This window comes from Monodon monoceros, unplaced genomic scaffold (genome assembly GCF_005190385.1).
Source record: "Monodon monoceros isolate NGI ecotype Baffin Bay Population unplaced genomic scaffold, NGI_Narwhal_1 Super_Scaffold_22, whole genome shotgun sequence".
Lineage (NCBI taxonomy): Eukaryota > Metazoa > Chordata > Mammalia > Artiodactyla > Monodontidae > Monodon > Monodon monoceros.
The window spans coordinates 124345124-124373097 of NW_021703779.1; positions in this window are offsets into that span (position 1 = coordinate 124345124).

The following is a 27974-nucleotide window of genomic DNA, read 5'->3' on the forward strand; positions in this document are numbered from 1 at the left end:
CCAAGCACAGGAAGCACTTTCTGGAATCTGGGGCTGGAGGACAGCTCTGAGAAGCCGGGTCTAAGTAGAGTGATCTGTGCTCCCCACCCTGACCTCAGCCCTGGAGACCCTGGTGCCGGCCTGGCGGGGCCTCCCCTGCTCCCCGAGAAAGTAGCGGCGTCAGAGGCCCCTTGGCTACCCAGGCCCCCGCCACACCAGCACACCTCTGCCACCTCGGAAGAACCCAGGCCACCGTTGCAGGGGACCCTGGGAGCTCTCCTAGATCAGCGACAGCAAGTGGCAGGAGACTAGAAAACGATGCCAGAGAGGATGACAGGACTGCAGTCAGATAGCGCCCTGCGGCCTTGCCAGGGAGCCGGGCCTTCGTGCTCGGTGCCACCCACATGTTAGAAGTAGGCAGCGGACACGGAGGATCCCTCCGGTGCCCCATAGAGAATGGCGAGAGGCGTGCAGTCTGGCAGCGGTGCAGCCAGCGCAGCCATCCGGGCAGGGACGGGGGAGCTGAGGCTGGAGTGGGCGGCCGTGGGTGGTGAGCTGGCTGGAACAGAGTCTGGCCGCACTTGGTCATGGGTTGCGTAGGGGCGTGGGGGAGAGGGAGGGAGGGAGGGAGGATGACATCCAGATTCCTGGGGCTGTATGGCTGTCAAGGTGGGCAGGACCCCGGCCAGGCAGGCTCCGCTGGCATGGGGGAGGACTGGGGCTGGGGCTTTATCTGGGGGCCGCGAGGAGCGATCGAAGGGTTGGCAGCTGAGGGGGGACTTGGTTGCATTCACGAGCATCAGAAGGTTACCGGGAGGGACCACATGAATGAAACAGAAAGGCAGGCAGGGCCCTCAGGAACAACGTGCGCCAGCTTCAGGGCGGGATCGCGCTGTCAGACCAGAGCCAGCAGAGCGGGTCCCTACCCAGCACCTCAAGGTAGCTCACCAGGAGGGCACAGGCGAGATGGCCTTGCAAGGCTCCACCGGGAGGCCAAAAGCCCGAAATCAAAGTGTCTGTAGGGCCCACTCTAAACAGCTCATCTTAACTTGTTACCTCTGTAAAGACCTTATGTCCAAATGAGGTCACATTCCCAGGCTCTGGAGACTAGGACTTCAGCATCTTTGGGGGGGACAAACCATAACACTCATCGAGGCTCAGATGTGAACAGGAGCGCATGGGGCCACTCCTGGGCCGAGGCAGCAGGAGAGGAAGGGAAGCTAGCTGCTGGATCCGGACTGGGCCTGGGAAAGAGAGGAGCCCGGGTTCAGGGAGCACCATGCTGCCTCGGACAGACCTCAACTCGAGGCCTGGGGCCCCGGCGCACGACAGGCCTCCCATGGGAGAGAGTGAGTGGGGAGTAGAGGCAGCAGGCGGCCTGGGTGGAAGCCCGCCGGGGCTGGCTTCCTGGGGAGGGGGACCCAGCTGCAGGGAGGGCTGAATGAGTGGCGGCAGGGGGGTTGTGAGAGGCAGGAGAGAGGAAGCCTTTCGGACTCCCAGCTCTGGGGCCTGGGTGATGCACTGACACCCCCTCCTTGGGTCTTTCCACAAGGGGATCAGGGCACTTGTGCTAGGAATGGGCATTTCTAGGCCAGTGGGCTAAGGGCTGCAGCAGAGGGAGGCAGGAGTTGTAAGGGAACAGAGGAGAGGCGCCTGGCACGGCTGGCTTGTGGGAGTGTGCGCATTGGTCTGTGTGTCCCTGTACGTGTGTGTGTGAAAGGGGCGTCTCTGGGCGCCTGAGTCCGCACGTGCATCACCACGTACAGAACCGCACATGCCTGCGAGTGTGTCTGTGCGCGCATGCGTGCAGAGGGTGGTGGTAGGGGCGCAGGTGGTCAGGGAAAGTCTACTGTGTAGCCGCTACCCGATCTGCAGCTAAGCTTGGCTTTAAACCCTCAGAAAATATCAGGTAGCCTCCTGTGCTGCCCCTCAGCCACCTTAATCCCTCTGCACCTGTCCCAGGCCCCTGCTCGCATCCCCCAGATGCATCTGCCCTGCAGGGTCCCCTGACTGCCCGTGGGCGCGGTTGCTAAGCCTTCATAGGCCACATTTCAGTCGGGCACATGCTAGAAGCTTACTTGTTGTTTTCTCACAATCCAGAAAGAGTCTGGCTGTTCAACTGTGTATTCTCATTGGGAAAAGAGGTTAGCTGGGTCCAGCACGCCTGGGGTCCAGGTGAGAAATGGCCAGTGATGGAGGACTGCCGGAGCGGGCGGCAGGGCACCCCCAGTCCTCTAGCAGTGGGGGGCTGGCTGTCTCAGTGAAGTGAAGAAGATCCAGACCTGGGTGCAGACAGACAGCAGGAGTCTGTGAGACAGACCCCAGGCCTCTCTCCTCTGCTCACCCGGTCCCTGGAATAGGAGGGACGATGGGGTCCACCCCTCAGTAAACATCCTATGTTAATGGTGAGGGCACGAGTGTCACAGGGGCTAAGAGGGGGCAACCTGGGGGTAAATCCTTTCCCAGGGGCCTCCCTCCAGTCCTGGGACCTGGCTGTGTCTCTTTCCCCATCCACAGATGGGGATGTAAGAGCTGAGCCATCAAAGCCCCACGGTTGTTGGGAGGGCCAGACGCCACAGAGGCTGGAGAGCATTTTTGGAGCCAACCGCTGAGCTCCGTGCAGCTGTGAGGGATTTGTATCATTTGTAAAGGGAACGGCCATGTTGGAAAAGTAATCATGAAGCCCAAAGAAGCAAATATTCCTACGTCTACAGCACCGCTTATATATGCCCAGGCACGGGGCCCCTTATACCGATTCCGTCTTTCAAGCAAATGAGTGCCCAGGTACCATCTGCCTGTCTTAACCTCCTAAAGAGTGGGCTCCATTGTCAATTCCCATCTCCAAAGTCTTTACACTTCACTGACATCTCCCTTTGTCCAGTGACACTGGAAAGCCCCTTGAGGCGCTTGCTTTTTTGTCCACGTTGCATTTGGTGCAATCATTTACCAGTTTGCTAACAAACTTGTGACCCCCGCTGCACCACTGCAAACGATCACATCGCTATCTCTGCTTGAAACAGATTATCCTCCTTCAAACTGTGTATATGCTTCATGAAATGCTTCATGTGGTTCTGGGTTCTGCCTGTGTATGTATAAGTATGTATCTGTATATATATACGGATACATATATACAATATACAATACATATATTGAAAGAGAGAGTGAGAGAGTTGAGATTGTTTGGTAGAAACAATCATGATCCATTAGCAAGTAGAGCTCCCTTGGGCTGGAGTGCCTTGGGAGTGTCTTTTAGGTGCCCATGATTTTCCCCCCACTCTTCTCATTCCTCCTCCTATCTTGCCATCAAAAGTGTTAAGACAGAGCTATCTGCTCACAGAGAATCAGGCTATGTCTCTACAGGTGAGATTGATGGGGAAGAAGCAAAGGTCATATTTAATATGTCACAATTAAAACTGAGACCATTTAAAAATATTTATCAATTCATTAACAAATTTTTTAAAAAATCTATTTGTTAACTCGTTGAGTGCCCGCACATTTGGTCAAACGTTATTCTGAGTGTTTCTGTGAGGGTAGTTTTGGATGAGATTAACATTTAAATTGACAGACTGAGTAAAGCAGATTGCTTGCTCCAATGTGGGTGGGCCTCATCCACTCAGTTGAAGGCCTGAAGAGAACAAAAAGCTGACCCTTTCCCAAGTAAGAGGATTCCTCCTGCCCGATGTCTTCCCACTAAGATAGAGGCTTTTTCCTGCCTTCAAACTTGAACTGAAACATTGGTAACCACGACTAACAATCTAGAGAGATATAACCACCAGCTGACAAGGATGGAGGAGAGAGAAAGGAATAGTAAAAACAATTCGTCTAAAAGAAGGCAAGAAAGACAGAGAAGACTTGTGAGACTTCTTTATATATTTTAGATATGAATCCCTTATCAGACAAAGGATTTGCAAATATTTTCTCCCAGTTTGGGGCTTGTCTTTGCTTCTCTTTGCAGTGTCTTCTGAAAAATAGAACTTTTAATTTTGAGCCTGCTGGCCTTCACAGTAGAACCACACCATCATTTGTCCTATTTCTCCAGCCTTCAGACTCAGACTGGAACTACACCTGGGTCTCCAGTTTGCCTACTCCCCCTGTAGACTTTGGGACTTGTTGGCCTCCATAATCGTAAGATCGTGTGAGCCAATTCCTTATAATAAATCTCTGTCTGTCTCTGTCTCTCTGTCTCTTCTCTCTCTGTCTGTCTGTCTGTCTCTCTCTCTCTCTCTCTCTCTCTCTATATATATATATATATATATATATATATATATATATCTCCTATTGGTTCTGTTTCTCTGGAGAACCCTGACTAATACACGATTACATGTCAACACAACATTTGTCTTATGAAAAATAACTGTATTCTTCTAAACAAAAAATGTAATGAGAAGAGTGGTATTGCTTTACATTTTTGCAAAACTCTTTACTGTCTGGCTGTTGTGTATTGGTTTGATATGATTTCAAATCCACTTGTTTATGACCTAAGTGAAGTTTTTTTTATTGAAGTATAGCTGATTTACAATATTATGTTCATTTCAGGTGTACAGCATAGTGATTCAGCATTTTTGCAGATTATACTTCATTGTGGGTTATTACAAGGCAATAGGTATAATTTCCTGTGCCATACAGTACATCCTTGTTGCTTATCTGGTTTATATAAGGTAGTTTGTATCTGTTAATCCCATATCCCTAATTATCCCTCCCCTTTCCCTGTCCCCTTTGGTAACGAGTTTGTTTTCTATGTCTGTGAGTCTGTTTCTGTTTTGCACATATATCCATGTGCATTATTTTTTAGATTCCACATGTAAGTGATATTAGGCAGTATTTGTCTTTCTCTGTCTGACTTATTTCACTTAGTACAATACCCTCCAAGTCCATCCATGTTGCTGCAAACGGCAAACTTTCATTGTCTGCTTTATGGTTAACATTCCATTGTATATATGTACCCCATCTTAATCCAATCACCTGTTGATGCGAACTTGAGTTGCTTCCGTGTCTTGGCTATTGTATGGCCAACCAGACACCTGAAGAAAATGCTCAACATCGCTAATTACCAGAGAAATGCAAATCAAAACTACGAGATATCACCTCATACCTGTCAGAATGGCCATCACTAAAAAGTCTACAAATAACCAGTGTTAGTGGATATGGAGAATAGGGAACCCTGGTACACTGTTTGTTGGAGTGTAAGTTGGCACAGCCACTATGGAAAAGCATATGGAGAGTCCTCAAAAAACTAAAAATAGAACTACCCTGTGATCCAGCAATTCCACTCCTGAGTATATACCCGAAAAACACAAAAACTCTAATTTGAAAAGATACATGCACCCCAATGTTCACAGCAACACTGTTTACAATAGTCAAGACATGGAAGCAAGCTAAGTGAAGTTGTTTTAATTCCCTTGTTTATAACAAAGACCCCCCCCATAAAAAAGTTGTTTTTAGAAGTAGAGTTGTTTTGATATCAGAAGGAAGTAAGCCGTGTCAGGATGTCATCATGTCATCTGTTGCGGTTGATAAGCACTCAGGAGCTCAGCTGCTGAGGGGCCCCGCTGGGGGCTCATCCCTAAGAACAGATGAACTGGCAACTATGGCTAGGGGGCATGTAGACTATAAATACAAGAGTTGGTGAGGACAAGCCAGAGTTTCAGTCTGGGCAATGCTACCCTTTGCTAATCTACCTCTCCGAAGACCTTGGGACATTAGCTCCTGCCCTGGTAAAGGCAACTACTTTCCTGAAGTGGTTACAAACCAAGCACTGCCCCTGGAAAGAGATCAGCCCGCTGGTCAACACCGCAACGTTGTTCCCTAGCAACATGCTCTAGCAACGAGAGACTTTTATTTTTGTGCTGGAAGCTGGATGTAAACTCTGTTGGCAAAGCCACCCCTCCCAAGAAACCAAAACTCGTAGAAAAGGTACACCTCAGCTGGCTTTTGACTTTCTTCCTTTCACCTCCCCTTGCCTGGAACAATGGTGTGATTAATCTATCATTGGATTGGAGTATGTTATTTCTTTTTTGGCTTATTAGGACACATTATCCTGTATGTTATTGGCTTGTGAAATTACAGTCCCTGCAGTGAATCTGTGTTGGCAAAGACAATCTCAGTCCCTGGGCATAATTTGCTGTCCCCAAAATGAAACACTGGCTTGATAGTAGAAAGCTGGATTCTCCTATCTGCTCCTGCATTCAATCTGTTGTGATCTCACTCATCACGTAGCCTCTGGAAAACTCCACTGTACGGGTGTGAGAGGAGAGTGGAAAAGGCAACTAGCATCTTAGCATCATTATGAAAATAGTTTCAATCTTTCAGACCCACTGAAATGTTTTTGGAGACTCCAGGGGTCCCCAGACCACATTTTGAAAACCATTGCCCTAGAGATTATAACACTCATCCTTGACTTATGAAAGTTTAATATTCATTTGTACCTTTACTCTCTTCCCAGACAATGCAAGGACCTTAAAATGCTTTAATTCTACTTGTCCTCTTCCATTTCCTATGCTACTCTACTAGCGTACTTTAATTCTGTATATACTTTAAAGCCCCCATAATATTAAGATCTCATTCTTATTGTTTTATACAGCCTGTGTTCATTTACATTTGCCCATCAATTTACCCTTTTACCCACATTTTCTAGTTGTTCTCATTGAGAAGAATGATCCGCATTCCCTAGTCCACCCTTATCAGAAATAGAAACCAAATAAAACTTTAGGTATATCGTGCCTTCCACCTGGAATGATGTTTGCTCCATTGACTCTGTAGCAAAGTCAGAGCATTCCAAGCCCTTTTATTCGTTCCACATTCGGAAGAGATCTATTCAGTGCCTACTGTGCTCCAGGCATTGTTCTAGAAACTTCTGTAATGAGACCAGTACGACTGAGGAACTCAATTCTTAATTTTGTTTAATTTCAATGAATTTAGATCCAGCTGAGCAGCACAGTTTTAGACACTAGAGAGTGAAAATGAGCAAACCTGGCAGAGATGCCTGTGGTCCTGGGGCTCATATTCTAGTGGAGGGAGAAGTCCTACCACGAAGAAGTCCTCATCAGAGGCTGCGCCCCCGGACATCTGCCCGAACAGCAGCGGCTCAGGAAATGCAGCTTGACTTGAAGGTGTTAAATGAGTGCAGACTCCCAGAGGAACTTTGATGGGGAGGATCTCAATTATCCACCCAGGAGCATTGGGTAGAGCAGTGGGAAGAGCACACGCTTTTGAAGTTAATGGTCTGCGTTAGAATCCAGCCAATGGCCACTTACTAGCTCTGTGACTTTGGGCAAGTGGCTCAACCTCGGTGAGATTCAGAAATTCCATTTGCGAAGAGGCATTAACGATGCCCACCTCTCAGAGTGGGTGTGAAAACTGAATGCGGTGCTGGACACTCCAAAGTGGTTCGCATGTCCATAGACCTTCCCCTCCCCCAAGCCCGTTTTGTTACTTGTGGCCCCTGGACTACCCAGGCAGCTGATCCTCCAAGGCCTTAAATCTGCAGGTCATGAACACCCCCAGGGAAACCTACATTAGCTGCTTCAAAGGCGCAGGGACAAGTCAGGGAAGAGGTGGGGCCACTCTGGGACAAAGGGTTCAAATGACAATGAGAGGAATGTGGGGACTTCCCTGGTGGCGCAGTGGTTAAGAATCCACCTGCTAATGCAGGGGACACGGGTTCGATCCCTGGTCCAGGAAGATCCCACATGCCGCGGAGCAACTAAGCCGGCGCGCCACAACTACTGAGGCTGCACTCTAGAGCCCACGAGCCACAACTACTGAGCCCGTGCACCACAACTACTGAAGCCCATGCGCCTAGAGCCTGTGCTCCGCAACGAAGAGTAGCCCCCGCTCACCGCAACTAGAGAGAAAGCCCACGCGCCGCAACGAAGACCCAAAGCAAAGATAAGTAAATAAATAAATTAAAAAACAAAAAGAATGTGTCTTTTTTCTGGCCTGAACTCTTGCCCTGGGCATTGGCCCCCTGACCCAGTCGCCCAAAGCAGTGTGGAGACCCCAGAGCAAGTCAGGAGGCAGCCGGGGGGAGAGGCCAGCTCCTCCCTGCGTCGTCGGTGTGGAGGGCGTGCGGGCCGGCCAGACCTTGGGGTGGACACTCCTTTCCTCATGTCTACAAAGTAGGATTTCCAGGGAAAGAAAAGTGTCAGCCTTTCTTGTGGGTGCAGCTTTGGGCCCAGGAACTTGCCTGTGGTCTGGGGGTGCAGCTCCACATTAGTCCCGCAGGCTGGGGCAGCTGCCCCTGCTCCTTCCTGAGGCCTTCCTTGGACTGGGGACTTGCTATCCCAAAGGATTCCCTGTGATAGTCAGGCCAGGCCCAGAGGAAGGCAGTGAGCCAGGCTTCCCCAGCTGCTGGAGGGAGAGCAGCTGCTAAGCATGCTGGGAAGGGGATCAGACAGGCGCTGGTAGAAATACCCAGCAAAGAAAACAGGAGAGCTGGCTTCAAAATCTGTGAGTCCCAAGAACGAGAAGAATAGCTTGCATTTTGTGTGGGCCTGTGACCGTGACCTCTTCCTACCTCTGGGTCCCCCTCCTCCCTGTGAAACTCAGAACATCTGGATCACCCACCCACCCCGGCCCCCAGCGCCCCCGCCCGCCCCCTGCCGCCACTGCCTCTATGGCCCTGCGTTGGTGCCGCTGATGGCAGGCCCTCTGCTGGGCCTGTACTTCTGTCTGCTTCCCCCCTGCCCTGCTAGCTTGCCACCCGGGTGCGGACAAGGCATGGGTGCTCGCTGTGTTTTCCGTCTCTGGAAAACATCTGGAGCCCACATCTGGTGCCCAGCCCCGAATCTGCCAAGAACAAGTGCTCAGTGGCTGCCTTCAAGGGCATCTGTTGTGTTCTGCCTCTCTACACGGGAGTAGGTACCACTTCCCTCCAATTCCCCGGGGCAGTCAGAGCCCTGGGAGGACCCAGCAAGTGCCAAACAAATAGGCACGGAGCTTGGCAATGCCTAGGGAGGGGGTGTGCAGTGAGATGGGTGGAGACGTTTGAGGGGGCCTAGCACCCACTCCTTCTTACTGCTCATCATTAGAGCTAGCTTTCTAGCCGCTTCCTCAGTTAAGAAGCAAAGTAACCGCAAGCCTCTCCTCTCCTGGTGAATCATGAGGCTATGTGACCCCCTGGACTGCATTTTATTCATGAAGTCCAGGGCGAGGTCCAGTTTGGAGCCAAGCATCATGGGGTCACATACTGGGCAAAACAGGGAAGATGAAATCGTTGGGGGACAGAAAGCTGGGGTGTAAGTGCGTCTCCTCCTCGCGCTGTGACCTTGAGCAAGGTGCTCTGAACTTCAGATATTCCTGGCCCTAACTTTGTCCATGGCCCTGCTCTGTTGGAGATGCGGGAGTTTAGGGATGAGTTCTTGGGTTCTTGAAGAACAGAAACTAGATCCTGCTTCCCACTATGCCACGGAGAGGGCCAAGCAGCTCTGGGTGCCCTCTGCCAGCTCATCTGAGGGCTGCTGTGACTTGAATGCCCACATCCACAGGCAAACTAGCCCACTCACCGCTTCACTGTAGTGAAGACCAGGCAGCTTTTGGTGTCTGAGGTACCGGCCCTCTGGCAGGGGCAGGTCCAGGTGACTGCCGTGCCCAGGACAAGGATGCTTCCGGCTGGCAGAACTTCCTGTGGGCGGAGTCTCTCCCCCTCCCCCGGGGTGCCCAGTGCGCAGGGCTTTCAAGAGGAGCAGAATTGGCGCCCCAAAATATGCGTCCTTGGCATAAGGATTATCTTGACCAGGTTATTTTTAAGAAACGACGGACCTAAGAGAAACTCTGAAAATGAAGTAGAGGTTACCCCTTTGTAAGACACATTTACATTTATAAGAGAAATCTCCATTTGTAAGGGCATCTCCCTCTCCATACTGGGAAGAGAAGGAAAACTCTCAAACTCTAAAAACTCTTATCAGTGGATTTAAGACTGAAATCTGCATAACAACCATACCCTTGTTTACTGAGCTTTGCCTGATAACCTCGCATAACTGGCTCCCTCCTCCCACCGACATCTTCTTTTGTCTTTAGCTGGAGATGACATTTCAGGTGGCAGCTCGGGCCCTTTGTGGGAGTTACTCAGTCCTCCTGGGTCTCTCCCATGTATACAGGAGGAAAAGAAGATATTACACTTCTGCTTGTTTTCCTTCTGTTACGGGGGCGTCTCAGCCAAGAACCTAGAAGGGTAGAGGGAAAATTATTTTTCCTCTCCCATGGCGGGCACGAGAAGCACTGAGAGCTTCGGTGTGAGGACCAAGGCCTTCCCCAAGAGGCCCATCTCCCCTCCTCTCTCATCCCCGGCTTCCCTGGTGCTTCCCCTGCGCCCAGCGCAAAACCTTGACTAAAATCAAGTTCTCCTGTCTGGTGTTGGGGCGATCTGGCTTCCCAGCCACTCATTTTATTTGTATTGCAAATGTTTCTTTTATGGGACCTGATATGTGGAGCTGGGATTGATGAGGGTGCAAGCTGACGTTTGATGTATAGACAGGGAACAGAACACACTGGATAAATAACTAACTGAAGTTACAGGGAACCGCTGGCTTAGGGTCCTGGGCTAGCTGTAGGGGGACAGCGCTCAGAGTGGGTTGCTTGTAGCCCAACGTCTCTAAGCAACGTTTTTTGTTTGTTTGTTTGTTTTTAATGAAGTATAGTTGATTTACAATGTTATGTTAGTTGCAGGTGTACAGCAAAGTGATTATGTATATATCCCTTTTCAGATTCTTTTCCATTATAGGTTATCACAAGATATCGAATGCAGTTCCCTGTGCTGTACAGCAGGTCCTTGTTGATTATTTTATATACAGTAGTGTGTATCTGTTAACCCCAAACTCCTAATTTATCTCCCTCCCCCCACCTTCCCCTTTGGTAACCAGAAGTTTGTCTTCTATGTCTGTGAGTCTGTTTCTGCTCTGTAAATAAGTTCATTTGTATCATGTTTTAGATTCCACATACAAGTGATAACGTTTGGTATTTGTCTTTCCCTGTCTGGCTTACTTCACTTAGTAAAATGATCTCCAGGTCCATCCACGTTGCTGCAAATGGCATTATTTCATTCTTTTTTATGGCTGAGTGATACTCCATTGTATATATACACCACATCTTTATCCATTCATCTGTCGACGGACCTTAAGGGGCAGTTTTTTACAAAGTGTCTAACGTATTGCACTTTCACGAAGCTTCTTCCTCCTGACTGTGCGATGATGTGTGTTTGTGCAGGAATTTAGCAAGCTGGGGGCCACTTCCACTGCCTTGTGTCTCATTACAGAAGGTCTACAGCGTGGACCAATGGGAATTTCTCCAAGCAGGGCAGTGCACCTCTTTGCTACCATGAGGTCATGATGACATTTTCCTAGATTTTCTCTTTAAAAAGTCACTTTGCATTCACATTTAGATCCATGGTCCACTTTGGATTTAATTTAAGAGTCTGTTCATTAAAAGAGGTTTTAAGGAGAAAAGCCGGCCACAGGTAAGAGGAGGTATTTGTAGTGAATATAATTACAATGATTTGTATCCAAAATATACAACTCCTACAAAACAAGAAAAAGATGGAGAATCCAATAGATAAATGAGATGGGTTGGTCTGCAGTTCAGTGGTGCCTGGTGATAATCCAGAGTGTGCTTCACCCATCTCTGATCTGCACACATCGCCTTTGCTGTCTCTACAGTTTGGACACGCAGCTGACCGGCCCAGAAGCCACAAGGCTGAAGTTCATCTCATCAGTTCAGGAGATGAGCTGATGAGATGCCAAATACTTTTCACTTTTTGAAGGTCAGTGAAATGACTTATACAGAACACAATTGTTGGGGACTTCCCTGGTGGCACAGTGGATAAGACTCCGCACTCTCAATGCAGGGAGCCCGGGTTCGATCCCTGGTCGGGGAACTAGATCCCACATGCGTGCCGCAAGTAAGAGTTCGCCTGCCGCAACTAAGGAGTCTGCCTGGCACGATTAAGACCTAGTGCAACCAAATAAATAAATATTAAAACACACACACACACACAATTGTTGCTTCTTTTGCTTGTCCCCGAGTCGCTTCATATAGCAAGTTAGTACTCTTTATTGGCCTGGGATAAATGGTAACAACAGGTGTCTTGCGGATCCCCTCTCATTGTGGGCTGGGTGCAGAGGCAAAGTAGGGTGGTGGCTCATGGAACTTCCCGACTGTTAACCGCAAATCGGACCTCAACCAAACCTTCCCTTGGGGTGTCCATGCAAGGTAAGGAGGCGTAGGGCTGCTCTTTGCTGTGGGATTCCCAGGAAGGTAGAGGCAGAGACAGGGTGGAACCAAAACCAGCCCAAAGTGGAGCAGGCAGCGGACTGCCAGTACCCAGTACACATGCCCAGATGCCAGGGCCAACCAGGAGAAACCAAAGATGGGCTTTTAACACAATGCGGAAAGCCAAGAGGTGCAGCCTGGCGACCTCAGGTGCCAGGGGCATAGGGAGCATTGGAAGAAGGAGAGAAATGGCTGCTGCAGAAGGGATCTAAGGTGAAGAAGTAAAGTGTAGTCAAGAACTAGAGTGCTTTATTCTGTCTGAGGGATCCATGCCCTCCTTTGGATGGTTGACCCCAAGGCCCCCCAAGATTTCTCACGTTACTTTGGTGGAAGTTGTGGAGCCGACCTGTGTGGGGACCTCATGGCTGGGAGCCAGAGTGATGCCACTTCTAGAGCCACCCATATTTCTGGGCATCCAAATGGTGTGTTCTGTTGGGGAGACAGGTTTGGGGGATGAGGGGGCCACATGCGTGTGAGTAGTGCTAGAATTTTCCGAAGGAAATAAGAATGCCTTTCACATTATGAGTGTGCCTGGTTCTGAAATCCATTTTCTCCACTTTCAATATAAACTTTGACAGAAAGATTTGTTTATGCTTTCACAAGACTCAGTCTCAGTGAATTCCACCTGTCAAAGTGACTCTTTCAGCACAATAGAGTTTGCTGTATCTTTGACACCTGTTCTGTAGGGGCACTGTCGTATGTAAATTGCTGGAAAAGCCAGTTAGTAAAACAATATGATCATTGCTGTCTTTCAGGTGGCATTTGACCTTGTGGGCAGAGGGTTTCCTGTGGGGGCTGGAGACTGGATTCTCCCTACACCTTCTGCCGCCAGCCCCCCACTAGCTCTTGCCTCTCCAGTCCTCCAGCCTCCTCGCTGGTCTCCGTGGGTCCAGACTGGCACTCAGCGAGCAAGGTTCCTTGAGCCCACATCTGCCTGTGATGCTTCCCTGCCTGTAGCCCTTCCATTGCGTCCCACTGTTTGGGATAAAGGCCAAACCTGCCACAAAGGCTCCTCCGTGCCCCAGCCTGGCCACACCTCGCTGCTTCCCCAAGTTAATGGCAACGGAGGTGGGTCTTATAGGTGCCTTGGCCACACCCACTCTCAGAGCTGGCCCACTGAGCATCACCTGTCACCATGCACCCCACAGGGGCACCGGGACCAGGACCGTTCCTTCATCTCGCCCCCCAGGGAGGCCTGAGGCCAGGAGCAAAGCTGCACGGTCCCTCTCAGCTCTTTCAGGATAGCCCCCCTATTTGCCACCGCAATATTGTTTACCAGTGTGTGACGGTCCCGAAGCAATGGGGATAGAGAAGAGAACTGTGGTGTAGAAGTCAGAAGTCCTGGGTTCTAATCCCCTCTCAGCAAGTAACTCCCGGGGAGTCAGGGTAGGGGGCGACACTGGTCAGGTTAATTCCCTTCCCTGTGCCTCTGTTTCAGCATGTGTGAAATCGGAATACAGTAACAGTACTTAACCTACAGGGGTAGTTGACCTCTCCTCTTCCCGGACCGACTGGGCGAATAAGCACTGAGACTCAGGGCTTTTCTTTTTCATTCACTTTATACTCAATTTTTAATTCAGCTTCTGCCTGTGCACATAGTCAGACCTTCTTGTTTCATTGCAAATCCTTTTAATTCATCACCCTCTTCACTGGACCCTACAGCATCACGGGCAGGAGAACTGGCTCTCTCATGACCCAGCAACCTCTGGGCCACTAAGGAAGGTCCTTTCTTCAGGACGTAACTGATGGCCTGCTCCATGGGCGGGGGGTGGCTGGGGGGTGTGAGGTCTCCTGGGACAATGCAGGCACATGTGTGAATACGGCTTGCTCCCTTCCTTTTCCAAGCCCTCTGGCACCACTAGCAGGGAATTGTCTAGAAGACACTGAACTGAACTGGTGAGACAGACCCAGCCTGCTTGGTGGAACCTTCCCAAGCCAGGCTCATGGTCAATTGCTGCTGGGACCGTGGACTCTGGGCCATTCCCGTTCCTGTCTTGCATCGTGCCTCCTTGCTGCCCACTTCCTCCGCCCTCCTCAGGCCCCCCCCCCCCACTACCTTCTAGTATCTCCCTTGGTCCAGTGGTGGGAAACCAGGTCAGGTGGAAACTGCAGCATTGGAAAGAGGAACCCAGGGAACCCAGGGAAGCCTTCACTGGTGGAATATATATGATGACACACACACACACGTGCACGTACATGCACACACATGCTCACACACACAGCCAACCTTGTCTTTGCATCTCTGGTCCCCGCGGGCTGGCGGCGGCCGCCCTCCCCGCCTCCAGTCCACCATCCCCCACTGCAGCCCTGCAATCTGTAGGCAAGGCTGCTGTGGTGGCCTCCTCTGCCTCTTGGCACGTCCACTGCACAAGACCCTGACCTTGGGATTGACTCCTCCCTGCTTTCCCTTTGATAATTTGTGTTGTTCTCCTTCTGCCATCAAGTGGGGCCCCACTGGGCAAGATGAGGGGCTGCTTGGATGGGCTGACATCATCCCACAGCCTCACTGGCCACCTGACCCTGTCAGTTCATCATTTAGGGCCCCCGTGGAGCCCGGGCCCTGGTGGCTGCTACAGGGAAGCCTCAGGCCGCACCCCCAGCCTTGTCGCCTGTTGTCCAGGCAAATGGCTGGACATGGCGGCTGCTTCCCCCTCACTGCTGGCCACCCAGGGAAGCCAAAAAGAGGAAAACAATTCAGCCATTCCGAAACCATTGTGTCACTCTTGGAAACATAGTCAACATGCCCATTTGAACCCTCGATGCTTGGGCTTTTCCTTTTCGTAGCTTGGAAAAACATTTCCGTTTCCAAGCCAAACATTTCTCCCCCAGCCCTCTTTGCGAAGCATATGTGGCGTTCGGTTTTGGGGTTTTGTTTTGATTACTTTGTTCTAGTTTGTTTTCCAATCTCACAGCAACATCCTCCACTTTCTGCAGCTTTGTGGGCAATGTCACCGGGGCCCTGAGCGCCATGAGAAGTCAGAGTCCTGACTCTGCCACGTGGCGTACGCTCTTAGGCAAGCCAATGACCAGACAGTGGCCACCCGCAAGTCGCCTGGAGGCCTGGGCCCCACAGTCCAGGTGCAAGGGGGCTGCAGAATGTAAGGCACACCCAGGCTTTGGTGGTTGTAATTGCCCATAATAAAGCTCACTGTGTGTGGGGTCTGGCCTGCTGGGATCCATCACGATAAGGGTCCTCGTGCAGATAGGGCACGTTTTGGGTTGGGGGGCAACTCATCCTGGGCTACTGCCCAGGCACCCTGACTTGGCTCAGATGAACATCCTGACCTCCCAAACTTGAGGCCATTTTTGCAGGGTGCAGTGAGATGGTGAGTCTGCTGTACCAGTTGGTGCTTAACTGGTTCCCATCCACATACCGTGATCCTCATAGGGCTTTCAGGGGGATCTGGGACACCCACCCTGAAGCCCCAGGCCAACCCAGCAGCCATCTGAGAAGACTGGCTTTGCCCAGAGTGGCTCTGACTCTAGGGGCTGAGCCCCTATCATGAGTTTTGTTTTATTCTCAGGCTCCTGTGCTAGTTTCCCCTAACCCTCAGCCCCAAACGCTCAGAGCCAGCAGGGCCCTGGCCAGGAGCGCTAGTGTCAGGCTCGTCACCCACAGAGGGGCGGTACCCATTCCTTGCTTGCCTCGGCCTTCAGTCCGGCTTGCCGTGTACCGCGATGGATACACAGCTCTCGTTTTTCCTTATTTCTTTTTTGAAAAAAAGTGGCAAATGGTTTCAGCTGTCTTTTAAAAGAGAATACAGGAGGAGAATTGGGGTTTACTATATTATGTATTTGAGAGGCATTTTGACATTTATTCCAGAAGAATCCTTTGGATGTTTAGTACCCATCATAGCAAGGTGGCTGTATTGGTTTTGCCGGGGCTGTTGTAACAAAGTCCCACAAGCTGGGAGGCTTAGAACAACAGAAATGTATCGTCTTACAGTTCTGGAGGCCAGAAGTCCAGGATCAAGGTGTCAGCAGGGTTGGCTCCTTCTATGAACTGTGAGGATAGGACCAATTTCAGGCCTCTCTCCATGGCATGTAGACGGCCGTCTTCTCCCTGTGTCTTCACATGGTTGTTCTTCTGTGCGTGTCCCAATCTCCTCTTCCCATAAGGACACCAGTCGTATTGGATTAGGCCCACTCTAATGATTTTACTTTGGATTTCCTCTGTAAAGACACTATCTCCAAGTAAGGTCACATTCTGAGGTACTGAGGGGTAGGACTCCAACAAATCCGTTTGGGGGGAAGAGGGGACACAACTGAGCCCCTAACAGTGGCACTCAGAGCCTGGGCACCCCTCGCGTGGGTGGAGTCTTCCTGGGCTCAGGAGCGAGAGGCTCACTCCGTCCCCGGAGCTGCTGTGCTGCCGATTTGAGTGGTCACTCCAGAAAAGAGAAGGACATTACTGCCCTCTAGGCCCAAGGGGAGGCTTGGGAGGTAGCCCTGAAGAAAGCGCAGAGGTTCAACAAGGGGCTGATGCCTCAGATGGCAGGGGCCTCTGTCTCTCCTCGCGGACCCGGGAGCAGCTCTGAGCGAGGACACGGGGCAGGGACTCAGTCTGTGGGCGGCGCAAGAGGGGGCCTGGGACCAGGAGAAAGATGGGGGATAGTGGTTCAAACGTGGGAATTGTGGAAAATCAAAACTGGGGACTCCACTGTTTTTCATGGCACTGACTTTCCCAAGGTGAGGCTACAAAGCGAGTTTCCATGTGATCCCTTCAGATCGAAATGCTTTGCGCACATGGGAAGGAAAGCTCTGAACAGCTTGTGGGGCGTCTGTGCTCTGCGGCCGTGGTGGATGGATTTGGCCTGAGTGAGAAATAGCCGGCCTGAGAGGGCCGCTAGTGCAGTGTCTGCCTATTGGCAGGGCTGCTCCCCCTGTTAGCACACTTGGTCTCCAGCCTGCTCGAGGAGAAGTAGTTGGCCAGAGCCTCCGAGTGGTCCAGAGAAACGAGGAAACACATGCTCTCCGTGACGGGCCCCGGCACAGTTAGCCCTACTTCCTTGGAGAAAATGGCTTCTTTCTGGGACTTGAGCTCTTCTGAGTTAAGTTTATAGTGTTGCTAGATCCTTCTGCCCATATGATAGGACCCATCCCCCAGAGGTAGCAACAGTGAAATGGGTTTTTTATGTACTGCAAACAAATTTGGAAATAAATTGAAAATGCTTTTTCCGAACCATTCCGCAGTGGTCGAGGTGACAGTGCTTTGTTTTTTCCCTTCACCAATAATGGTGCTGAGATCTCCTCGCTGGCGAGGATTTGATCTAAATTCAGAAGACAGCCAGCCTCGGTAACAGCTTAGCTCTCACGTTCCTGTGTCTCGTGTTTTTGGTGCTTCTCCTACTGGGGGGGAGGCGCGTGAGGAAGAGCTCCTTGTCTCATGGCCATTCGGCATGGCACGGGGTGCACAAGGCCCCTCCATCACGTGTCCAAGCCAGACCAGCGAGTGCAGCCTCAAGGTGGCAAAGGGATGGCTCCGGAAGGCGGATCAACGGCACATCTTGGGCGCCACCCCAGCTGTGTTGTGTCTTCACATCTGGCTGAGATGGGGTGGCCCGACAACATCTTCAGACCACAAACCCCTACTTGGGCACACTCCAGGGGCGGAGCCAGGTCACAGCAGGGTCTGTGGCGGCCAAAGGCCCAAGTCCCTGACCGATGTGAATGCTGGCTTCAAAATCTTATCCTTGGGCAGGGAGCTCTGGCTAAAGGCAAGTGTGGGCAAGAAGCCGCAGCGCCCAAGGTAGACAGGGATGTCCCAGATACAGACTGCAGCACGAGCCTGAGAGAGGTGTGCTCATTCTCCCAGTATCTAGTACCATTTGCTAGCTAACCTTGACACTGACCAAAGTCTGGGCTTGGGGCACAGCCGGGTGGGATCTTGTTCTCCTCAGTGTACCACTGTGGGTTCTCAACTCAGGGGCTGGTGTGGTGCCTCCATCACAGCCTGGCCGTTTTCCTACCAAGCAACCAAGTCACCCTGTCCAGAGCCGCTCCCTACCACGGGGCCTATTGGAATGAACTCTGGGCGGACACCCACCCAGCTGGAGCCGACACTCTGTTTAAAGGGACTAAGCTAATTTGTTGGGGCTTTGCTGTGACTGGGCACGTGTATTTTGCATGAGATTTGATTTAAATTTAAATCTCATTTGTAATGCCTCAGGGGTAAGGCTTTCCCAACTAAGGAGAAAAAGAAGAAGTTCTTACCCCTTGGGAGGAATGGAATTGCTGCTTTGAGTGTTGCTGACCTGGGTAGGTTGTTGGTTTGTTTGTTGAAGGTGGCTGTCTCTAGACGGTTCATTTTTCTTGTTTTAATCTATTTTACTTAGCAGATTGGGGAGAGGTTACTTTTTTAGTTTTACATTTTTTTTTAAAGGACAAATTACTTTGGCCATCAGTCTGCGCCCCGCTTCCACCTGGTTGCCATGACAGCAGCTGGGATTCTTGAAGGGCCATTCAGGTACAGGGGGATCCAGAGACCAAGTGACCCCAAAGAATCCTCGCAGCTCTGATGTTTCTGAACTGTATGAACCAAAGGTCAGTTAGTGGAGAAAATGTTTGCAAATCATATATTTGATAGGGTCTTATATCTAGAATATATAAAGAGCTCAACAACGAAAAGGCAAATGACCCAATTAAAAACGGGCAAAAGACCTAAATAGACGTCTCTCCAAAGATGATACGCATGTGGCCAATGAGCACGTGAAAACATGTTCCACACCATTAGTCGTGAGGAAAAAGCAAGTGCAAATCAAAATCACAATGAGAGGATACTTCACACCCACTAGGAAGGCTGTAATTTTTTAAAAAGGAAAATAAGTGGTATGAGGATGTGGAGAAATGGAACCTTCACACACCGTTGGTGGGAATGTAAACTGCTGCAGCCACTTTGGAAAACAGTTTGGCAGCTCCTCAAAAAGTTAAACACAGGGCTTCCCTGGTGGCGCAGTGGTTGAGAGTCCGCCTGCCGATGCAGGGGACACGGGTTCGTGCCCCGGTTCGGGAAGATCCCACATGCCGCGGAGTGGCTGTGCCCGTGAGCCATGGCCGCTGAGCCTGCGCGTCCGGAGCCTGTGCTCCGCAACGGGAGAGGCCACAGCAGTGAGAGGCCCGCGTACCGCAAAAAAAAAAAAAAAAAAAAGTTAAACACAGAGCTACCATATGACCCAGCAATTCCACTCCTAGGTGCATACCCCAAATAACTGAAAACCCGCAGAACCAAGGGGGGGCGACCATATCTGCGAATTTCTTCTTAGGGTGACAGAGGTATTCTGAAATTAGATAGCTGTGATGATTGCACAACCTTGAGAATACACTAACCACTGTACAATTTCAAAGGGTGAATTTTATGGTATGTGAATTATTTCACAAATTTTTTAAATGCAATAAACGAAGTAAAAACATAAATCAGTTGGGGGTCTTCACTGCCTATCAAAGAAATGCATGTTTGGTGTTAACTTCAGTGAGATCTGGAATCGGTACCTTTTGGCATCTGTTCTTTTCCAGCTTCTAAAGCTGCCTAACTTCATGGTTAAGAGTATATGTTCTGGAGCTAAACAGTCTGTGGTTGGAATTTCAGCGTCCCACTTTATGGCTGTGTGACTTGGGCATGTCAGTTAACCTCTCTGAGCCACCATTTCCTCTTGTGTAAAATCAGGGTAATCCTAGCACCCACCTCCCCTGTATTGTTGTGAGGATTAAATACATATAAAAAACCTTCACACAGTGCCTGCTGTATGATTAATACTTAATAAATGGTCACCTCCAGATGACCGGGTTCTGGGGAGGGTACCACAGTGGGCAGTAAACCAGAGCCCTTGATTTGGGGGGGGTTCCGGTCCTTTCTCTGTCACTTACTAGCTACGACCTTGGGCAATCACCTCCCCTCACTGATCCTCAGTTTCTTCATTTGTAAAAATAGATCAACTCATCCTGCTTTCCCACCTATAATCAGCTTGCTTCTGGGGCCTTTTTAATGAGGAAAAAGTGTCTGTCTAGACTGTCTAGTCCGGGATTTCTGTTTCAGAGATCTCGGTTCCATATGTCTCAAAACGGCACCTCCTGGGCCAGCATCTGCCCTCTGTTCTAGCTCAGCTCTGGTCCACTGGAGCCTGGCATGGCCCACATGCCCAAGGAAGGGCTCTCTACCCAAGCAAGGCTGCCGTCCTGGGGTGTAGACCAGGGTCCTGGTCCTGACTCTGCCACGGACCCTGTGGGGCGGGGCATGGTCTCGACTCTCCTTTCTGGCCAGACAGGAGCCTGGGCTGGCCGCTGTCTCGGGCCCTTGCGGCTCCCCACCCCTGGCCTTGCTGCTTGTTTTGATCCCCAGTCCGTGCTGACGAGCCCACTCGTGCAGCTCTCATCCGAGCACTCACCACTTCACCCGGCTCCCCAGGTGCTGAAACCTCTACACCGCCGTCAAAGAGTGGTCCCTGGCTGAAGCGAGTGTGAATGGGGGGGTTGACCTAAATGTGACTGGATTTGCGAGTCCCTCCTTGTTGCCTACAAGCCGATCCAAGTGGGGCTCTTGCTTTAAAATTGTTTATTGTGGTAAAATTACATAACATCACATTTAGCATTTTAACCATTGTCCAGCCATCGCCACCATCCATCTCCAGAATTCTTTTCATCTTGCGCAACAAAACTCTGTTCCCATGAAACGTTAACTCCCCTTTCCCCCTCCCCCAGCCCCTGGCAACCACCCTTCTACTTTCTGTCTCTATGAATTTGACTACTTTAGGGACCTCATAGAAGTGGAATTATACAGTATTTGTCTTTTTGTGACTGACTTCTATCACTTAACAGAAAGTCTTCAAGGTTCATCCATGTTGTAGCAGGTGTCAGAATTTCCTTCCTTTTTTAAGGCTGAATAATATTCCGCTATAAACACGGAGCACATTTGGTTTATCCATTCGTCCATCAATGGACATTTGGGTTGTTTCCCAAGTGGGACTCTTTTATATAAGGAGTCCAATGGTGCGAGGAGAGAGGGCAAGGGAAAGGGCAGGAAATAGGGTGTCAGCCTATCCCAGGCCTCATCTCTCTTCCATGCCTCTTGGTCACCTGGCAAAGGCTGGTTCTGGCTGAGGAGGAAAGAAGGCAAAGGAGCTCTTTGTGAGAGAAAGATGCTGTGCTAAGAGGCGAGGGGCCCTGTCCCATCTCTCCTCAGCCAGGCAGCAGTGACTGACATGAGCATCCTTCTAGGATCCTTACTGAAAGAGGGCTGCTGTGATCCCCCCTGTTCTGGAAGCAATTCCACCAACACCCACCCTTCAACCCTTGATCTAGAAGCTTGCAGGGGAGTGGCCTGCCTGCCAATCAGAGAGCAAATCTGTAGGACAGGAAGGCTTGCGTCTGTCTACAAAAGTCTTTCATGCTTAGCGTCTGCCAGGCTGATGCTGAGGCTAAAAAGATAAGAACAATGGTACCAGGGTTGGTGCATGTTAAATATGTCACAGCCACGACACAATTTGCAACGGACTTTGAGAGCCCATTGGCCAAATCTGAAATTTCTGCTTATATCCAGGATCTTGACTGTACACGTATTTGTGGAGTCACAAAACGTCCCCTCCTTTCTTGTATCCCTGTCCATCTCCAGCATAAGACCCTGACCCCCACGTCCACATCGACAACCGATGGGTTTTCTGAAGCCTTGGCTGACGATTCCCGAACTAAAGGAGTATGCCCTCAGTGGGTCTGTCTGCTGTCCTATGGCCCCCGTCCCCATATTCAAGACAGATGGGGAAGTGATGGCCCAAATGTCCCAGAGTTACAGCCCACGTTTCACAAAGCACAATTATTCCCCCTTGGGTATTTCAGTTGGCCTGGGAAGCCTTTCCATCACAGACTGTGAGTGGCCTGATGCCAATCTTCTGGTGAAACTGACCACGTGGAGAGCTCTCTCAGCTCTCAGAGTCCCCACCTGGGGTTCTTCAAGTTAATCACATTTGAAAAAGAGGGCTCAAGACACAAATTTGACCAATTGAGGCTGGGCTGGGCCTCTGGGTATATAAAGCAAAATGCTGCTCTTTTTCAGAGAAAATGTTTGATGGCTGTGCCCATACACTTCTCCCATGGCCAGCGGTCCAGATGGCTCGGGCTCCTCTAGTCTAGAAGGGCTAGAAGGTGGGCGATGCACTAAGGGTCAGAGAGCAGGGAGCCAGGTCTCCGGATGTGCTCCATAAAGAGTGGGCCCTGGGATTCAGTAACATTTCCTGAGATCCTCCTGCAGGCCTTGTGGGGGGCGAGGTCACCAAGACGAGTTGGGTGAAGATTGGGAAACAGACCAGGGCTGAGCAAGTGAGGCAGGCTCCCGGGGCTGTAACAGGCCAGGGACTCTGAAGACGGCCCTAGCCGGCCCAAAGGTGGGACCAGGACGCCTGGAGATTTGATTCCAGCTTTCCTTTGAGGTCAGCCACTTTTATTTTTCCTGGCCCAGGGCCAGCCCAGGGACAAGGATGGGTGACATGACCGTGCCCTCACCTTTTCCCTCCCTGCCTCTTGCCTAGGACCCTTTCTATAGGCGCCTGAGAGGCAAGTCTACAACGTGGCTTTTTCAGCTGGCCACTCTCCGGGGAGGCTGATGGGGTGAGGGAACAGGAAACACAATTTCTATGGCTGCACAGAGTCTTTTAAGACATTTAAAAAACTATTGAGAAGTGCTGGGAGGGGGCTAGTGGTTCAATGGGCCAGGCAGATAAGGGGACCCCTAAAAGGAGTAAAAAACACCCTGTTAGGTTGAAGTGTAAATACAAACTTTTGCATGAATAAAGCACTCAATGAAATGAATAATTTAGTCTAGCCGCGCCTTTTGTTTTGATCCTAAGTGAGAAGACGGTGGCAACTCTTAACAAATGGCCCCCGGTGACTTCGGAGGCCAGGACGTGCCCAAGTGTTACTTTTCAAAATGAAATTTAGGCTGCTTTTTGCCCCTTCTTCCTAATGAGGTTTCTTCCTTCCCCGCTGCCTTGCTACAGAGCGTGATGCTGTCTGAGTGTGTTCATATGGTGCTAGAGTGTGTTATCTGACCTTGATTGGTGTTTGGGGAGCCGGTTAAATAGATTACATGGGGGTTACCTTGGCAACTGTCTTCGCTGATTTAGCAATGCGGTTCATTCTTGGACACAGGACTCTCGGCAACTCTGTGATCCCACCGCTGCGCGTTAATCATTAACACCAAGTTGGACATCGGCTCTGCCAGACAGCAGCCAGGAGGAGGCTGGGGAAGGGCTGGACAGTCTTTTTAGCTACGATTGAGGTGGTCACCTCTGGGGGCCCTGAATATGGTGCCACCGGGAAGAGGGTGGCCAGCAACCATCCCGGGATCTGTCTGTCCCTTTGCCCACGGTCCTCAAGGGGGTTGACAAAGATCACATAGTTTGGTCCATTGGGCTACAGATGGGCTTGTCGTGGAGATGCCACCCACGCCCACTTCCGCCCTAAGCTGGCACGGCAGCCATGCTGGTGGTGACCGGTGGCCAGTTTGCCCCTCCGTCATCCCCACGGTACAGCAGGAAAGCAGAGACTGAGGCTCTGTGGTGTGGAGGTTCTGGTCCCGCTCTGCCACTCCACTCATGGTGCGACTTTGGGCAAGTGTCCTCGCCTCCCTCCTAGCACTAGTGTGGACACAGAAAGTGCCTGGTACCCAACCAATGCTAGTGATGATTATTACCTGGCTCCGTGGCTAGCAGAGCGCGTGCCTGTCATTGTATGTTGACATCATTTTAATTACTTACACTGAAGCCAAAACTCAGTCTGGACCAAAATAGTTCTTGTCTATTCGATGGACGTGGCTGAGGCTCTGAGTGGCTAAGGAGTCCGGGTGGCACAGGGGGTAAGTGACAGAGCTGGGAGCAGAACTCAGGATAGGCTGATCCCCATCTTGGGCTCTGGAGCGGTGTCTGCCCGGGAGCAGACAGTTGGCAGGGTCAGAGGTACCCACTGCTCCCCTGTCGTGGATCAGAGAAGCGGCCCCTCCCTGATCTGGTGGCTTGAGGCCCGGGGCAGAGAGCAACCAGAAAAGGAGCCCACCAGGCTCACAGCCCACCTAAGCCGATAAACGTCAGATGACGAGGGACCGTGCCACACAGCCAGCTCTCTGGCTCTACGGGACCACTGCTGTCTACTCACCAGCAACAGGAAAACAAGAGGATTCTGCCAAAAATCTAGGAAACCCACACACCCATGAAGCACTTCAGGGTTTGCAAAGCGTGTTCATGTCCACCGTTATCCTTGACTGATGCAACAACCAGGGCAGGGAATGGAGCAGGGAATCATCTTTCCATTTCATTCCTGAGGAGGCTGAGGGCGAGAGAAGTTACCTCCTAGACTGTGGACTTTCCGTACGTGCACTCATGTTACCTCCTAGACTGTGGACTTTCCGTACCTGCACTCATGTTTCATTTTGAAGAGCTGATGCCTCAGTATTAGCGGAGCTGAAAATGGGCCTCAAGGAGGACAAAGTGCCGGACGAATGGCCCCCAAGTCTTGGAGTTTGTGACTGTCCAAGCTGGGAGCACCCTTGGAGCCCCCATCTAAGCCCCGGGTTCTCTTCCTTGTTTACCTGCCCCCCAATCCATGTGGAATGGGGAAAGAGCGTGGGTTTTATTTTCATTCATTCATTTATTTATTTGGCCGCGCCTCGCAGCTTGCAGGATCTTAGTTCCCCGACCAGTGATTGAACCCGGGCCCCAGCAGTGAGAACGCCGAGTCCTAGCCCCCGGACCGCCAGGGGATTCCCAAGAGCGTGGGCTTTAGAGTCAAGCAAAGTTGAATCTAAACCCTGACTTCGCTGGGCACTCACTTTATTGTTTCCTCCCTGGGAATCAGTTTCCTGGGCTAACAGCTATTTTCATGGGTTGTTATAAAGACTGGAGATAATACATGCAAATTATTTTATCATGTAGGTAATGGAATACTCTGGAACTTTTTTTAAGCAAAAGTATTCAATAGCATGAGATCTGTGTTTTGAGAGCGCGTGAACTTCTATGAAGAGGATAGAATGGGGGGGGGGGCGGAGTTTAGAATAATCCAGGCAAAAATGATGATGGATTGGACCAGGAGAGTAGCAGTGGAGATGGAGGGAACTGGGTGTATTCTGGACATTTTTAGGTTAGAGAATGGAAAAGACCAGATGAAGGAGGGATAGAAGTCAACAATGACTTGGCTTTCTGACTTGAGCCACTGGGGGTTGGTACTGTGATGGTATCCCGTGCTAAGATGGGCAGCACTGGGGAAGAGGCAGGTTTGAGGAAAGGGAGAGGAGATGATGCGTTCCGTTTGGGGCAAGTTGATTTGAAGAATCCGTAGCACGTTCAGGGATGACGTCTAGGGGACCACTGGTCCTACAGCCTCTGAGGCTTAGAGCTGGAGATAAAGATGTGGGGACCGTCAGTGAGCAGAGAAGTGTAAATTGAAATCATGGAACTGGATGAACTTGCTCAGGGAGATGAGAGCAGCTGGGAGCCCCAGAAGAGTTGCAGGCCAGGGAGTAACGTGATTGTATGTGCAATTTAGAAAGGTCATGTCATGAGATGTGGAGGGTGAATTGGAGGGAGAGAGACCAGAGGCAGGGGACCACTCCAGAGTTTACTGCCAGTAGAACTGGTCCCAGAGCCAGAACTCCTGCCTCCTGATCTGATTCAGGTTCCACTTTATCGTTTGGCCACAGGCAGTGGTGTGCTGGAAATGGTTTGTACTGGTTCTCAAAGATGATCAATCCATTTTCTGAAAGTTTGGAGCCAGCTGACAGATGACATCACGTTGGTAGTTTGAATCAGCCATGATGGGAGTATTTACACCACGGACATTAAATGTTATGAGCAACCACAAGCCCCAGGTCACTGCAGACACATCTTCCAGGACCTAAGGCTGCGCCCACCGCCGGGGGCTGTGACTTATGGTTTGGTAGCTGCGTGTGAAGAACGTCCGCTTTAGAATTAGACGTTAAAGGGATTTTGGGGTCAGCACTCAGGCCTGAGCCTTAAAAAAGTGTTTATAGCACCTGCCCCAGGGATACCCAACTGGTTATGTTGATTTACTGCTGAGATCAATAACCCAAAGAGAATTTCCACTTCCCCCACTTGCCACACCAAGTCTTAAATTATGAGTTAGGGCAAAGGGGGACTCTGTGACATGGGGTCTCATTTCACCTCCACTGTATTACTTTGGATATGGAAGACATCTGTCTTGGCCTTTTAACCTGGCTTAGATCATCATGGAAAAGGAGAAACATTGCAACACAAATCCCAAGGAGGAAGATTCAGGGATGTGAGAATTCCAAGCAATGAAAGACACCATTTAAGAAGGAGAGCAGGGGGAATTCCCTGGCGGTCCAGTGGTTAGGATTCCGCGCTTCCACCGCAGGGGGCGCGGGGTCGATCCCTGGTCAGGGAACTAAGATCCCACATGCCTCGTGGAGCGGCAGGAGGAAAAAAAACAAAAACAAAAAAGAGAGAGAGAGAGCAGAGCTCCACAAAAACATGGTAGATTATTTGCCGTACGTCATCTTATTTTGTATGTAAAAGCCAAATGAATTGGGAGGTTTGCAGCCTCTTGTTAAAATGTAAAATTTCCAGATCTAAATGTCAGAGAATTCTAGGAAAAATTGCAAAACCATTACTTCATAAACATGTAATTGTGCTATTACTGCTAAATGTGATGACATTCTATAAATACCACGGTTCAGCCCTCATCGTCTATAAATAGACCCAGTTAATCACCGGAAATACATTTGATTTTTTGAATTATAATGGAGTCAATAACAGTCTCCATTTTCCAATGGCAGAGTGCATTCCCAGTCTTGGCAGTACCTTTCCCTCTGCTCCGGCTCCTCCGTGAGATGTAAATGTTCTCCAGTGAGTATTAGGAAGAGGACGTGGGGGGAGGGGAATCAGAGCCTCAACCCAGAACGCTGGGAAGTGTTTAGACTACGCCACTGAGGCCTGTCGCCCAACACTGGGATAGGCGGGTGTTGGCACGGCTGACCGCCCTGCTCAGGGTGCCATTGTTAGGGGTGCGTGGACAGCTGATTAGATAAGCATGGGATGCTGCGGACCCAGAAGTGGATGGAAGGGCCATCTGGAATGCCTTCTATTCAGCGCCAAGCCAGGCCATTGAAACTGAGGGTCCTCAGTGTGTCGCTGATGCTTTCCCAGAATCCCCTGCTATAAACACCTCACTAGGCCACAGACTTGGCTACTTCATAGCTTCACCCATGTCCCCACTTACACAGTAAAGAACGGTGCATGGCTCACTGGAGAAAAGCATGATTCTCTCCTTCTCCCCTTGCAATACACACATCAGTCCCATCATGCAGTTAGATCAAGAAGTTGGATTGGGAATTCCCTGGTGGTCCGGTGGTTAAGACTCCGCGCTTTCACTGCCATGGCCCAGGTTCGATCCCTGGTCGGGGAACTAAGAGCCCATAAGCCGTGCGGTGCGCCCCCGCCCCAAGAAAAGAAGTTGGGCATCTTTGGGGGGGTCTCAGGGATTCTGTGACCAAAGGGAGTTATAAGCTACTTGTTTCCTGAGTCTCAGTTTCCCCATTTGTAACACTGGAGGGCAGGAGGGCCGTGGTAAGACAGAGAAGTAACTGAGACGGGAGAGTTTCGTTCCAATTCTGACATCACCTTGGGCCATGACCTTGGGCAAGTGTTCTCCTTTCTCTTGGGCTCAGTTTCCCCAACGAAGTTGGAGAAAGGAAGAGGGAGACTCTCAGCCCTTTG